The 15166-nt window shown below is 43.8% G+C and overlaps 1 protein-coding gene across 2 annotated transcripts in view; it reads right to left on the bottom strand.

Moving 5' to 3' along the window:
• The window catches only part of LOC109411693 (sialin), a 39880-nt gene extending 25222 nt beyond the window's left edge, over positions 1-14658 (bottom strand). For both annotated transcript variants that reach the window (XM_029864385.2, XM_029864386.2), the window contains exon 1: positions 14445-14658. The gene's annotated coding sequence lies outside the window, so the exon portion shown is untranslated. The remainder of the gene's footprint in view (positions 1-14444) is intronic.
• Between the last annotated feature and the right edge of the window lie 508 nt (positions 14659-15166).

Raw genomic sequence — 15166 nt, 5'->3', positions numbered from 1 at the left:
AACCTAACGAAATAGATGCACTGCATCACCGCGACTAATGGTGTCTGTCCAGAATTTTATATCATCATCATCGCTATCACACACGCGAAGGTCAGTTTGACTTTGGAGGATGACACACGTCGAGTGGCGGTAAGGTACTCATCATTATAGGCCTTTTCATTTGACGTCTTAAATCAGCTGATTGTTCGGGCGTTTGACAGTTCTTCTATGAAGATGACACGTTCTTGTTAGCAGCTGTTGTTCAAGCTTTGTAAACAAATGCATGCAGGGATCTGTCACATGAAAAGGCCTATTGTCTTGGTGGATAGGATACGGTGACCAGAATGAATCCACAATGATGGAAGCAGCAAAATGTCATAAATGAGCTTGAGCACCCCAAAAACTGGTGAAAAAATCGATTTGCACTGAGGTGTGTTGGACATTTTAAATGTAAAATAATAAAAAAGTAAGCTGTTTTCAGATCAGAAGAAATTTCTCAGCCTACCTTGATGCACAAGAACTTGCTTGCCTGAACTGCTCAATAAACTGTTTTCCTTCGATCGCAGTACACGGAAAAATATTAAAACCCAAAGAATAAGTTTTAAAAACTCAAATTTGGCTAAACTGCTTTTAGTTTTAACTCAAAGTTGGGTTGTTTTCTCCCTCGCCCCACCGCAATGTTGTCGAAAACAAAGAGAGAAGCACCGACGCATCCGCTGCTCTTCCGTGGAAGAAGCCAAATTTGGGTTTTCTTGAGTTAACCCAAATTTGCGTCATTTGAGGCCTCCGTTGGGTGAAAATAACTTACCAGTGGGTTAATTTTTTTTGCCGCTCTCAAACGAGAACTACTCACTCACCACTTTAGCTGTTTGACGCAAATTTGAGTTATTCCACGGAAGACCGGGATTGCGTCAAAACAACTTAAATTTGGGTTGATTTGTAGTTCCGTGTACACAGTTGCGAAAAAATGACAGTTCAAATGGCAGTCACTGTAGACAGTTTCTGTCAGGAATCGATTAAGAAGTTTCTTGAGCGATTCCTGCTGAATTCGAAACTGAGCCTACCTAAACGATCATTTTCTAACTTTTCAAATGCTTGCAAAATCAGAGATGGCCTACTGTATAGATAAACCTTAACGTGTCGACGATTACTCAACACAATATCCGAATTCGATGTGTTTGTACATACATGTGGCACTGTGGTACTCACATGGACGGAGAAAATTCGATAAAATGAACAAACAATTACCACCGGCCTCCGACTGTTTTGCGTCTCGGCCGCCGGCCGCATTAAGGGCCAAACACAATGACAACGGCAAAACGGAACGGAACGGCAGGAACGGCAAGCACAGAATGTACTAAAACTGCCGTTGCCGTTGTGCCGTTCCGTTTTGCCGTTCCCAGCCCACAATGAGAACGGAAAACTCTTGTGTAAATGAATGCTTTTTTGTTTTTATTTTGATTTGTTCTGTTTAAAAAATACAACCGTGCAAATTCGGATTCGGTTATTTCACCTGGAATTCATTCTGAGGTTTTTCCAGGTGACTGCTATGAGACATTCCTAGGGGTTATTTCTGGGATTCCTCCTTCCGAGATTCCTCTGCTTCCGTGGTTCTTCCAGAAGTTCATTCCGAGATTCCTCCAGAAGTTCCCTCCAGGATTCCTGCAGGAGTTTTCTCTGGGATTCCACCAGGAGTTCCCCCGGAATTCCTTTAGGAGTTCCTTCTGGAATTCCTCCAGAAGTTCCTTCTTGGATTCCTCCAAGAGTTCCTTCTAAGATTTTTTCAGGAGTTCTTTCTGGAATTCATCCTGGAGCTCCTTCCGGAATTCCTCCAGTCGTTCCTTCTGAGATTTCAGATGTTCCTTCCGAGATTCCCCCAGGACTTCCTATTAGGATTCCTTCAGGAGTTTCTTCCGGGATTCCTCCAGAAGTACCTTCCGGGATTCCTCCAGGAGTTCCTTCTGAGATTCCGTTAGAAGTCTCTTCCGAGGTTTCTCCAGGAATTTCTTCTGGGATTCCTCCAGGAGTTCCTTCAGATATCCCTTCGGATGTTTCTCCAGAAGTTCCTTCCGGGATTCCTCCAGGAGTTCCTTCCAGGATTCATCCATGAGATCCTTCCGGGATTCCTCCAGAAGTTGTTTCTGGAATTCCTCCAGGATTTTCTTCCAGGGTTCCTGCAGGAGCTCCTTCTGGGATTTCTCCTGCAGTTGCTTCCTCAATTCCTGCAGGAATTCCTTCCGAGATGCCTCCAGGAGTTCCTTCGGAGATTCCTCTATGAATTCCATCCGAGATTCATCCAGGCGGTTTTTCTGGTATTCCTCCAAGAGTTCCTTCTGAAATTTCTCCAAGAGTCCCTCCCAGAATTAAATCGGTTTTTTTTTCGAGAAATCTCCGTTAGTTCATTCTGGGATTCCTCCAGAAGTTCCTTCCGTGATTCCTTCAGGAGTTTCCTGCAGGATTCCTCCAGGACTTCTTTCTGGGATTTCTCCGGGAGTTTCGTCCTTGATTCTTCTAGAAGTTTCTTCTGGGATTTCTCCAGGAAATCATTCCTGAATTCCTCCAGAAATTTCTGCTAAGTTGCCTTCAGGAGAACCTTTCAGAATACCTCCAGAAGTTCTTTCTGGGATTTTGCCAGGAGTTCCTTCCGGGATTCCTCCTCAAGTACCTTCCGGAAATAATCCAGGAGATCCTTCTGGTATTCCTTCAGGAATTCCATCCGAGATTCCTCCAGGAGTTCCTTCCGGGAATCCTTCAGAAGTTACTTCCTGGCTTCCTCTACGAGTTCCTTCCGGGATTCATCCAGGACTTACTTCTGGGATTCCTGCAGTAGTCGTTTCCTGGATTCCTTCAGGAGTTACTTCCGGAACATTTCCAGAAGTTCCTTCCGGGATTCAACCAGGAGTTTTTTCTGGGTTTTCTTCAGGAATTCCTTTTGGGATTACTTCAAGAGCCCTTTCTGAGGTTCCTCCAGGAGTTCCATCCGGCAATTCTCCAGGAATTCTTAGGGGGATTCATCCAGTAGTTCCTTCTAAGATTTCTCTAGGAGTTTCTCCTGGCAATCCTTTAATTCGGAGGAAATTCCTGAAGGAACGTATTATTTTAACAATTTCTTCCAGTATTCTTTCCTAGATTCCTTCAGGAATGCCTTCCGGGGTTCCTTCAGGAATTCCTTCCGAGTTTTCTTCAGGAATTCCTTTCGAGATTCCTTCATGATTTTTTTCCGGGATTCCTTCAGAAATTCCTTTTGGGATTCCTTCAAGAATTCCGTCCGGGATGTCATCATAAATTCCTTCGGAGATTCCTTCAGGAATTTCATCCGAATTACTTCAATAATTCCTTCCAGTATTCCTTCCTGAATTTCTTCAGAAATTTATTCCGGGATTCCTTCAGAAATTTCTTACGTGATTCCAACAGGAATTTCTTCCGAGATTTTTTCAGGAATTCCTTCAGGATTTCCTTTCGAATTTCTTCAGAAATTCCTCACGGGGTTCCTTCAGAAATTTCTTACGAGATACCTTTACAATTTTCTTGCGGGATTCCTTTAGGATTTCCTTTAGGATTCCTTCAGGATTTCCTTCCGAATTTCTTCAACAATTTCTTCCGAATAACTTCAATGATTTCCCCAAGAGTCCCTTCTGAGGTTCCTCCAGGAGTTCCTCCCGGCAGTTCTCCAGGAGTTCTTTGCGCGATTCATCCAATAGTTCCTTCTAAGATTCCTCCAGTAGTTTGTCCTGAGATTCCTTTAATTCGGAAGAAATTCCTGAAGGAACGATTTACTTAAACAATTCCTTCCAGTATTCCTTCCTAGATTCCTTCAGCAATTTCTTCCTGGATTCCTTCAGGAATGCCTTCCGGGGTTCCTTCAGGGATTCCTTCCGAGATTTCTTCAGGAATTTCTTTCGAGATTTCTTCATGAATTCCTTTCGGGATTCCAGAAACTCATTCCGGGAGTCCAGGAATTCCGTCCGGGATTCCTTCAGAAATTCCTTCCGGGATTCCTTCAGAAATCCTTTCCGGGATTTTTTTAGGAATTCCTTCTGAATATCTTCAACAATTTCTTCCGAATTACTTCAATAATTGTATTTCTTCCTGGATTCCTTCAGGAGTTCCTTCCGAGATTTTTTAGGCATTTTTTCAGAGATTCCTTCAGGAATTCCTTCCGAATTTCTTTAACAATTCCTTCCAGGATTCTTTTAGGAATTCCTTCCGGCATTCCTTCAGGGATTCCTTCAGGATTCCCTTCCGAGATTCGTTTGGGAATTCCTCCCAGGATTCCTTCAGAAATTCCTCCCAGGAATCCTTCAGAAATTCATCCCAGGATTCTTTCAGGAATTCCTTCTGGGATTTCTTAAAAAATTTCTTCCGGGATACCTTCAGGAATTTCTTTCGGGATTTTTAAGGTCTTCTTACCGGGATTCCTTCAGGAATTCCATCCGGAATTACTTCAGGAATTCCATCCGGGATTCCTTCAGAAATTTCTTCCGGGATACCTTCAGGAATTCCTTTCGGGATTTTTCAGGATTTCCTTCCGGGATTCCTCAAGGAAGTCCTCGCGGGATTCCTCCGGAATATTCAGGAGTTCCTCTAGGAATTCCCCTCGTTATTACTCCAGAAATTCCTTCCTGGATTCCTCGCGGAATTCTTTCCAGGATTCTTCCAGGTTTCTCACAGGATTTGTCCTGGAATTCCTAAAGGGATTCTTCCAGGAATTACAACCGGGATTAATCCGGAAATTCCTCCCGGGTTTCCTTCAGGGATTCCTTCCGGGATTTCTTCAGAAATTCCTTCCGCAAACCCGGAAGGATGGCTTGGGAAAATCGTGGAAATGGAATTTCTGAAGGAGTCCAGTGAGGAATTTCTGGAGGAAATCCTGGAGAAATTCTTGAAGCAATTCCTGGAGAAATTTCTGAAGGAAATTCTGGAGAAGCTCCTGGAGGAACTCCTGGAAAAATCCCAGAAATAATTCCTGAAGGAATCCCAGAAGGAATTCCAGCATTTAACTCGGGAGGTACTCCTGAAAGAACACTAGAAGGGACTTCTGGGTGAATTCCGAAACTCCTGGAGAAATTTTGGAAGAAACTCCTTGATGATCCTTGTAAGGGACTCCCAAAGGCATCTCAAGAGGAACTCCTGGAGGAATCCTAAAAGAAAGTACTGGATGAATCCCGCAGGGAACTGCAGGAGAATTGCCGGATGGAAGTCTTGAAGGAACCTCAGAAGGAACTCCTGAAGAAATCCCAGAGCGAACTCCTGAAGAAATCCCAGAAGGAACTCCTGGTTGAATCCTGGAAAGAATTCCTGGAGGAATCTCGGAAGGAGCACCTGGAGAAATCTCATAAGGAACTCCTGGAGGAATCTCGGAAGGAAATCATGGAGAAATCTCAAAAGCAACTCCTGTAGGAATCTCAGAAGAAACTCCTGGAAGCATCTCGGAAGGAATTCCTGAAGGAATTTAAGACGAGACTCCTGGATGAGTCCTGGAAGGAATTCCTGGAGGCATCTCGGAAGGATTTTTTGCAGGGATTCAGAAAGGAACTCTAGGAGAAATCCCAGAAGGAACTCCTGAAGAAATCTCCGAAGGAACACCTGGAGGTACCCCAGAAGGAAATCTTGGAGGAATCCCAGGAGGAACTCCTGGAGAAACATCCGAAGGGACTTCTGAAGGATCTCCTGAAGGAATCACGGGAGGATATCCTGAAGGAATCCAATAAAGAACTCCTGGAACAATCTCGGGAGAAATTCCTGGAGAAAGGACTCCTGAAGGAACCCCAAAACAAACTCCTGAAGAAAACCCCGAAGGAATCCCAGAAGGAATTCCTGGAACGAATTCCTGAAGTATTCCTGGGAAGAATTTCTCAAGGATTCCTGAAGGATTCCCGGAACGAATTCCTGAAAGAATCCTTGATGGAATTCCTGATGGATTCCAGGGAGGAATTATTGAAGGAATCTCGGGAAGAATTCTTGAAGGATTTTCGGAAGAAATACCTAAAGGAATCCCGGAACGAATTCCTGAAAGAATCCTGGAAGGAATTCCAGAAGGATTCCTGGGAAGAATGCCTGGATGAATCCCGGTAGTAATTCCTGAAGAAATCTCGGGAAGGAATTTCTGAAGGAATGCCGGAAGGAATTCCTGAAGGAATCCCGGAAATTAATTCTGTATGAAATTATTGAAAAAATTCGGAAGGAATTTCTGAAGCAATCCCGGATGGAATTCCTGAATGAATCTCGGAAGGAATCCCTGAAGAAATCCCGAAAGGAATACTGGAAGGAATTGTTGAAGATATTCGGAATGAATTACTGGAAGGAATTTCTGAAGGATTCCTGGTAGGAATTCCTGAAGGAATCCCGGGAGGAATTCCTGAAGGGATCTTGGGAGGAATTCCTGAAGGAATCCCGGAACGAATTCCTGAAGGAATCTTGGATGGAATTCCTGAAGCATTCCTGGGAAGAATTCCTGATGGAATTCCTGAAGGAATTTTGAAAGGAATTGCTGAAGGATTCTCGGAAAGAATTCCTGAAAGAATCTCGGAAGGAATCCTGGAAGGAAATTTTGAAGGAATCCCTGAAGGAAATTTTGAAGGAATAGCTGAAGGAGTTTCTGAAGGAATCCCGGGAGGAATTCCTGAAGGAATCACGGAAGGAATTCCTGAAGGAATCCCAAAAGGAAAACCTGAAGGAATCTCGGAAAGACTTCCTGAAGGAATCTTGGAAGGAATACCTGAATGAAACCCGGAAGAATTCCTGAAGGATTCCTGGGAGGAATTCCTGACGGATTCCTGGGAACAATTCCTGATGGAATTCCGGTAGGAATTCCTGAAGGAATCTTGAAAGGAATTGCTGAAGGATTCTCGGAAGGAATTCCAGAAAGAATCTCGGAAGGAATCCTGGAAGGAAACTTTGAAGGAATCCCTGAAGGAAATATTGAAGGAATAGATGAAGGAGTTTCTGAAGGAATCTTGGGAGGAATTCCTGAAGGAATCACGGAAGGAATTCCTGAAGGAATCCCGGAAAGTAATACTGGAAGGAATTGTTGAAGATATTCGGAACGAATTCCTGGGAGGAATTTCTGTAAGATTCCTGGGAAGAATTCCTGAAGAAATAACGGGAGAAATTCCTGAAGGAACCTTGGAAGGAATTCCTGAAGGAATCCTGGAAGGAGTTTCTGAAGGATTTTTGGGAAGAAATCCTGATGGAGTCCTGGTAGGAATTCTTGAAGGAATCTCTAAAGGAATTGCTGAAGGATTCTCGGAAGGAATTCCTGAAAAAAATCCCGGAAAGGAATACTGGAAGAAATTGTTGAAGAAATTCGGAAGGAATTCCTGAAAGAATCTCGGAAGGAATCCTGGAAGGAAATTGTGAAGGAATCCCTGAAGGAGTTTCTGAAGGAATCCCGGAAGGAATTCCTGAAGGAATCACAGAAGGAATCTCGGAAAGAATATGAAGGAATCCCTGAAGGAGTTTCTTAAGGAATCCCGGGAGGAATTTCCGGAGGAACCGTGGTAGAAATTCCTGGAAGAATCCTGGGATGAAAAATCCGGGAAAAATCTTGGGAGGAATTCCTGAAGGAATCTCGGGAGGACTTCCTGGAGGAAACCCGAGAGGAACTCCTGGAGGAATCTCGAGATGAAATCTTTGAAGATTCCCAGGAGGAAATCCTGGAAGGACTTCATGGCATTTCGGAGGGAACATTTAAATGAATCCCAGAAGAATGTCTTGGAAAAATCTTGGAAAGAATCCTGGGAGGATTTCTTGGAAGAATCTCATGGAATACCGGAGGGATCACCTAGAGGAATCCCGGAAGGATGCCTTGGGAAAATCTTGGAAACAATAACTGGAGTTATCCCGGGTAGAATTCCAATTCCTGTAGGAATGCGGAATTTAACGAGATATCCGGGAATGAGCTCCTGGGGGAATTTTGGAAGGCAGTCCTGGAAGAAGCGCGGAAGAGTCTACTGAAGAAATCAAGGAAAAAACACATTAGATTCCCGTATGTATTTATTGGGAAAATACCGAAAGGAAATCCTTGACGAATCCGGTAAGAAACTCTGCTAAATCAGGGAAGGATCCACTAGATGAAACTCGGAAAAATGTTTTTGTTCTTCACTGCAGAAACCCGGAATTTCTGAAGAAACCCCGGAAGGAGCCCAGGAACGAACTACAGGAGGAATTCTTCAAATATTCCCTGAAGAATGATTTGGTAATATTATTTTCGAAGTTCTTTCTGGATGAGAACCCGTAGAAAATCTGAGAGATTTCTGATTGAGAATTTAACCATAAAATTAGATTTTCCTTCTGACGTAAACATAGCCCACTAATCATAAAATACGGTAAAAAGAAGAAATCAATGTTTTGGTTCGTCTTTGCCGTTTCTGCCGTTCTGCATTTTTCCAGATTTTTGGAAAAAAATGCGTTTTAGTACAATGCCGTTGACGCCGTTGCGCACTCATTGTGAGCAACTGCACGGAGCTCCATACATTGGAAATTTGCCGTTCCGTTCCGTTCCGTTTTGCCGTTGTCATTGTGTTTGAGGCTTTAGCGTGGCAAGCGTACCGAAAACGATAACTTTACGATGCCCGTTCTCGCGCAGTCTGCCGAGCAGTTTGTTGAAGTGCCAAGCCAAAAGCAAGTGTTTGAATTTTGATTCCGGTTGGGATCGAGTAAGCATTGCTAGAACATTACTTATTCGCAGCGTTCTTGGTTACCATGGAGACCGTCGTCAAATCGTGTCTGGAATGTGATTTTTTCGACTAGAGGTGCCGCAAATTCTCCACTAATCGGTTATTCAGCAATCGATTAGAGGCTATTAATCGATTAGTCGAATAAAACGATTAATTTATGACGTCCCTCCTCAACAAAAATTTTTGCTGTACAAGAGTGGAACAAACCACTCTTCAGCAAACTTTAGCTTAAGAAACTGTTATTCAGCTAGTTCTGTTACTTGGGTTTGATGCGGCAAAATAATAAACTAATCGATTAGTTGATAATCGATTACAGCTTTTAATCGAGTATCTTAAATTATCGATTATTTACCACATCTTTATCTTCGACTTGTTGCATTGAAACGAAAATACAGTTTACAGTCGGCCATCCCTATTCACAAGACGACACATCACGGTTGTATTAGAGTCCCTATAATTAGAGTCTGGCGGACTGTCACTTTCGACCGGAGCCAATCGAGCATGACGTCATAGTGTCCTCACCGATAAATGCTACACCGTGACGTCATGCTCGATTGGCTCCGATTGAAAGTGACAGTCCGCCAGACTCTAACTAGACTGACTCTAGGTTGTATAGGCCTTTTAAGTTGACAGATTCGTGCATGTCACTGTTTACAACTGCCGAACAAAGGCACAAACACTGAATTCGATATGGACCAGTAGGTCTGTGCCAAAAAGGGAGATAAAAAAACACTGAACTTTCATTTTCATAGAAGAACTGTCAAAGACCCGAAAAATCAGCTGATTTAGGACGTCAAATGAAAAGGCCCATATGATAGTATGTACTAGTGATGTCAAAATTTCGAAATAAATCGATTATATGGGCATCGATGCTTGTTTCAATGATTGACAAATCAAAATGTCAACTATTTATATTCAAAAATATTAGCCGAGAATCTATCGGAATCAAGCAAGGGAAGATTCAAATATTACGTCCATCAATTTTTGGGATTTCTAGACCCCCCCTCCCCCCTCTGTCACGCATTTTCCCTATACCTAAAACACGTAGTGTCACACTTTTGTAGACCACCCCCCCCCCTCCCCCCAATGGTGGACGTAATTTTTGAACGTTCCCCAACCCGATCGTTTGCTTAATGACATCCCCAAACACCGAGATAACTAGATGCAGCGCCGCCGCAAAGTTCATTTTATGCCACATTACGCCACTGGGCCGTGCATCACCATGCCCAACGCATCACGTGCTTTCTTGCTTACGCGTTTCGCGCCACATTCCTGCGTGCAGCAAGTTGCAACATCTCCGCTCCCTCAACGCCTACTCAACCCGTTTTGTGCCATTCATTTGCAATGAAGCGCGGTAGTTTGCATGGGCGGCTTCTGCGAAATGACCTCGTCTGAACTCAATTCGCTCTCGCCGCAAGTGTGAATCCCGCATCCCCAGAGCGAGTAGCGCTGCTGCTGAGTTGGCATCCTTCATCGTATGCTGCGGTTGAGGATCGCAGATCCAAGCAGTCCGGTTCTTCGTTCTCTTCTGTACCGCCGCACCGCCGCACGCACATGTGAACTTGATTTATCATGGCGGCGGGCCGGGCACGGGTTATTTTTAGAGTAACGCCGCAGCTTTCCACTAAGCAGGCTACGCGTGTTGAGAGGGAAGTGAAGCCAACCGCCACTTAAGTTATCTCGCTTTTTGAATCCCAGATCATCTCAAATTTCGCCTTCAGGGCGTACCTTTTCAACATTCCTCAGGTAGACGCCGAATACCGGCTTCGAACTCCAATCCTCAATCACACCGGAAAGGACGCGCGTCTTCTCGGAATTTGGCGCAACCGTGTCGGTATATTGATGAATGTCTTCCCGAGCGAAACCGGTTTTTATCGCGGAAAATACGCCCAGCACACGACGCGATATAAAACAACCTTCACCTTCTCGATCAAAAAGATACGACGGAATTCCGCGCGAACGTCATCAACGGCTCAGAGCCCTGCCTGCCTGATGACCAACACGAACGGAAAGTGCGCAAAAATGTTGCGGAGGCGAACCGCTTGCTTCGATGCCAACCCAACCCAACAACGATGATGCGATGCGAGCGGACCGATCGCATCAAGTCATTAAACCGATCGAAGTTGGCCATTTTCCCCTCGCAGAATGGGACACAAACAGCACGAGATCGCGCGTATCAACACCGCATCAACACACGCTTTGCGTCGCGCACGGTTTTCGCAGAAAACGTGACGTCCACCAATAAATGGCGAATCAAAAAACGTGCTAATATTTCATGAATAATTCAGCCTCATATGGGTGGCGCTCGCTCGCCGTCGCCGCATGTGACCGACGACAGCATGCGTAGAATGAGGGGGCGATGAATCATCGGAGCGACGAACATTTCGGGTGGTCGTCGTTCACAATATTTCAGTGCCTCCATGTGGATGGATATTTTTAGGCCTACTGCGTACGCGTGAAGCTAAAAAAATCGAAAATCAGGAAACAAGGTAGGCCGAAAAGGCGCCTCATCAGCTCAGCTGTCAGTACGAATGAGTGAGCGATTATAATGCTGATGATGGTGGTTTGCACGCCACGATTCAAGTAGGCTACGCGATGTTTATCGGTGGCCGTGATCAACGAATGAATCCCGGCTATGATAAATTCGCCGGAGTGGGGACGCCGGTTCGTCACCAACCAGGCAAATCAACAAAGGCGCGTTTTCGGTGTGACCATGAGAGACGTTTGTTTAATTTAATATTCGGCAACACGCGACCCAATTCAAACAATGTATATAGTGTAGATGTAGATATATAATATAGGGCGGGTCGATAAGTATATTTTAGGGACATTTTTTTATTATTCCCTGCGTGTAGATAATTCGTAATCACAGGAAAATTCCCTTATTCGATATTACTTGACGAGCGATATCAACTCATGTACGAAAGTTGATATATAAAATACGTTGAAAGAACGCAAAAATAAGTAAACCGCTTGAACTTTTTACCCAGCAGTGGGCTGTTTCCTCGCTCTCCCGCTCGCAATGTTGTCAAAAACAAAGCGAGAAGCAGCTACCTAGCCGATAATGTCCGTGCGAGAAGCCAAGTTTGGGTTTTTAACCGTTTACCCAAAAGTGGGGTTATTTCAACCTAGGGGCAAGACACTGCGAAATCCCGGAGCAACTCTGAACAATCCTGAGTAACTCATTTTGTTCGAATCCATTCAGAAAAGTCTCTACCAAGCGAGAAATCGGGCAAGATTGCTCGATATTTCACTGGTATCAGGCAACACTTCGGGAAAACCAGAGTGATCCAGAGCTATCCAGAGGAATTCTGAGCAACACTTCGATAACAGAGTTACTCTCGCTGTATTTGTCTTGCCCCTAATATGAAAACTGCACAATCTGACAGACATCAAAGCTGGCGTTCGATTTGAATAGGTCGAATCTACATAGGAATCACAGCAAACATATGACTTATTCAAATCAAACGCCAAACGGAGCTGTCACTGTCATTCCTGGTTTTCTACGATTTTCATTTCGAACAGCATTTCCAGAGGATTTTTATTGCAATTCTCGACTCAACGACGAGTCGATGGTCTCAACACTATTTATTGGCTTATGGAAGTTCCACTGTATTGAACAAATAATTAGATTTACTGGAATCGTGGACTTGAAAAAAGTCAGAAAATATCACGAAATTTCGAATATAGAAAGGCAAAACAACCAGACGCAAAGATGGGAATATTTCCACCTACCACCAGGGGGGGGGACACTAGTTTGGGAAAACGAGTGTCCATTCCCGCAGCCTACTACACCATAACGCTCTAACAAGTTTACAATTTTGAAACAGAATATTAGGAATCACAGAATAATTAAATGCAGATTCAGAATCCTAGGGGCAAGACACAGTGCAATCCGGAGCAACTCTGAGCCATCCTGAGTATAACAGTTATAAGAGTTACTCTTTTTACTCGAATCCATTCAGAAACGACTCTTAAATGCGAAAAATCGGGCAATACTGCTAGATTTTCCTCTGACATCAGGCAACACTTTGGGAAAATTCTAGGAACTCTTTAGTCTGGAGCAATTCTGAGCTAGCGGCAAGACAAGAATTCCTCTGGACAGCTCTGGATCATTCTGGTTTTCCCGAAGTATTGCCTGATATCAGTGAAAAATCGAGCAGTCTTGCCCGATTTTCCGCTTCGTAGAGACTTTTCTGAATAGATTCGAATAAAAAGTATTACTCAGAGTTGCTGCGAATTGCACAGTGTCTGGCCCCTAGAAACATCGATAACAGAGTTACTCTCGCTGTATCTGTCTTGCCCCTAAGGAAAATCAGAGTAATCCCTAGAGTAATCCTGAGAGATCCTGAGGAATGGTGAGCATTACTTTGAAAACAGATTCACTCTCGTTATATCTGTCTTGCCCCTAGTCAGAATCTCTAGAACTAATCATGATAAAGCAGTTTCGAAAAAAATTGGCTCTGAGCATGGTACCGATGAGAAAATCGAGAAAGCTATCGCAGTAGTCTACTCAACTCAAAATATTGAGCCATGGCTACTTTGATTCTACGCCGAAAGTAAATTCAAATCAGAGTTTTTAGATTATTGATGCAAGTTATCCAGAGTTTAAATTTGGCTTTTATTTCAGATTGCCAAGTTAAGAATGAATAAGCAATGAAACAAAGGACACGTATGCCGTTCCAAGATTCACATGTAAAATGAGAAAGACCGTAGAAGGAAATACCCAATTCGAATCGAAAACATTTCCAATGTGGGCATCTCTGGATTGAACTGGCTTGGACGCAGAACGCGACAACACGTGATTCAGCGAGCGTTTACGATCCAAACCTTGGATCAACATACATCCAGTGAGAAAGGTCAGTATCCTATCCTGTTTAACTTGATCCGATTCATATGTTAAATAAGCTCATAAAATGAATGAAAGGTGAGGTTCGCTCACCCCTCGAGACATTCCACCCGCTTTCATGCGTCTGTCTATACAGTGCTTCCCTCCGCAGTAGGCCATAGAAAGATGAAACCTTCGTCGTTGCAAGCAGGGGAGAAAAAGAAACGGTAAAATGTGTGCACACATGGCGAGACGACGAGGAAAGGTCGAGTAACCGGTGCAATATGAATCGATTACCGCATATCCAAGATTCTTATTGCATTTTTAAAACCCCCTGCGTTCAACGTTCTGCTTGCCGTTCACAAACACACTGGAAGAGGGCGGACGGATTCGAATTGCTTTCGCGCAATTTCGACACCGCCGAGAAGTCGGACAAACAGTAGGCTATGGCTAATTGATGAGCGTTTTTATGATACGTTTGGTTCATCAACTCGGCATCCTACGATGATAAGCTGCGTCGTTTCGGGCGATTACGAACAGCTGCCAGCACAGTTGGATTCGGTCAATTTCGATTTGACGTCATTTTCGGCGTAACACGATCAATGCCAACTTTGATTGCACTTGATAGCTTTACACACGCGTCAATTGCACCGATTTGACAGAAACTAAGGAAACTTTCACGACACATTCCACAAAAGAGTCACCGGTTTCTGTGCACAAAGCAGCAACTGTAGGTCAAAAAAATCGCTGAAACTCGCCTAGATTAATTAGCATTTCTATAAATATTCAAGCACCGTTCCTCGCGTGCATAACTGCAACTCTCTTCATTGAGCGAAATAAATTTAAACATCCATTTGCTTATTCTCTGCAGTTTACCACCAACACATCAAGAACACCAAGCTTCGGAAACCAACTTAAAACAGGGATACAGTGCAAAAAAAAAAATGTGTAAAACCCACTTTTTGCTTCTTGGAATCCGGTCCAGGGATATGTGCCACTCACAGTCACTTAATAGCCAACAGTTTCAGAAATAATCACTTTTTGCCACACTTTTTCCACACGAGACACTCGAGAGAATTTCCCCGGCTCGCACAATTTCACGTCCACACGGCTTGACTGCGAGTAGCGAACTGATCGATCGTGCAAGTTGCTCGCTCACCGTACCAAGACCAACCACCCAGCCTGCTGCGATGAATGACTGACTGACTGCGAGCCGAACCACCCAAAACCAATCTCGCCAGAGGTCGAAGCCGTCATTGGGATTGCTCATTTTTGTGCTGTGCTGAGCTTCTCTCTCCTCTATTATCGGCCCAGCAGCAATGCCTGTCTGTGACCTAAACGAACGGATTGATTGTATACCGAAGGGAATGGACATGCAAGCTTCATCAGAATAAAGATGAAGATTCGAATTCAAATTAAAGATTTTTTTAGCTCTGAGAGCACAGCACATCCAAGCTCAAACATCTTTCTCTCGAAAGCTGTTAAAAAATTCAAACCAAAATGCGTTGAAAACACTAGCGCCATCAAGCAGTGTTTTGCTTCTGTCAGTGGTGAACTTATCTAGATAAGTTTTATATTCACCACTGACATAGGTGTTATTTTTTATTGTTCTATTTCAAATTATTGGTAAATTATTACACAGTTTTGAAATTGGACTTCAATGTCTGTTCTCTGTGGTTGG

Source organism: Aedes albopictus, unplaced genomic scaffold (assembly GCF_035046485.1).
Source record: "Aedes albopictus strain Foshan unplaced genomic scaffold, AalbF5 HiC_scaffold_40, whole genome shotgun sequence".
NCBI classification, from domain to species: domain Eukaryota; kingdom Metazoa; phylum Arthropoda; class Insecta; order Diptera; family Culicidae; genus Aedes; species Aedes albopictus.
Note: the sequence above shows the minus strand (reverse complement) of the source record. Positions and strands in the feature narration are given on the sequence as shown.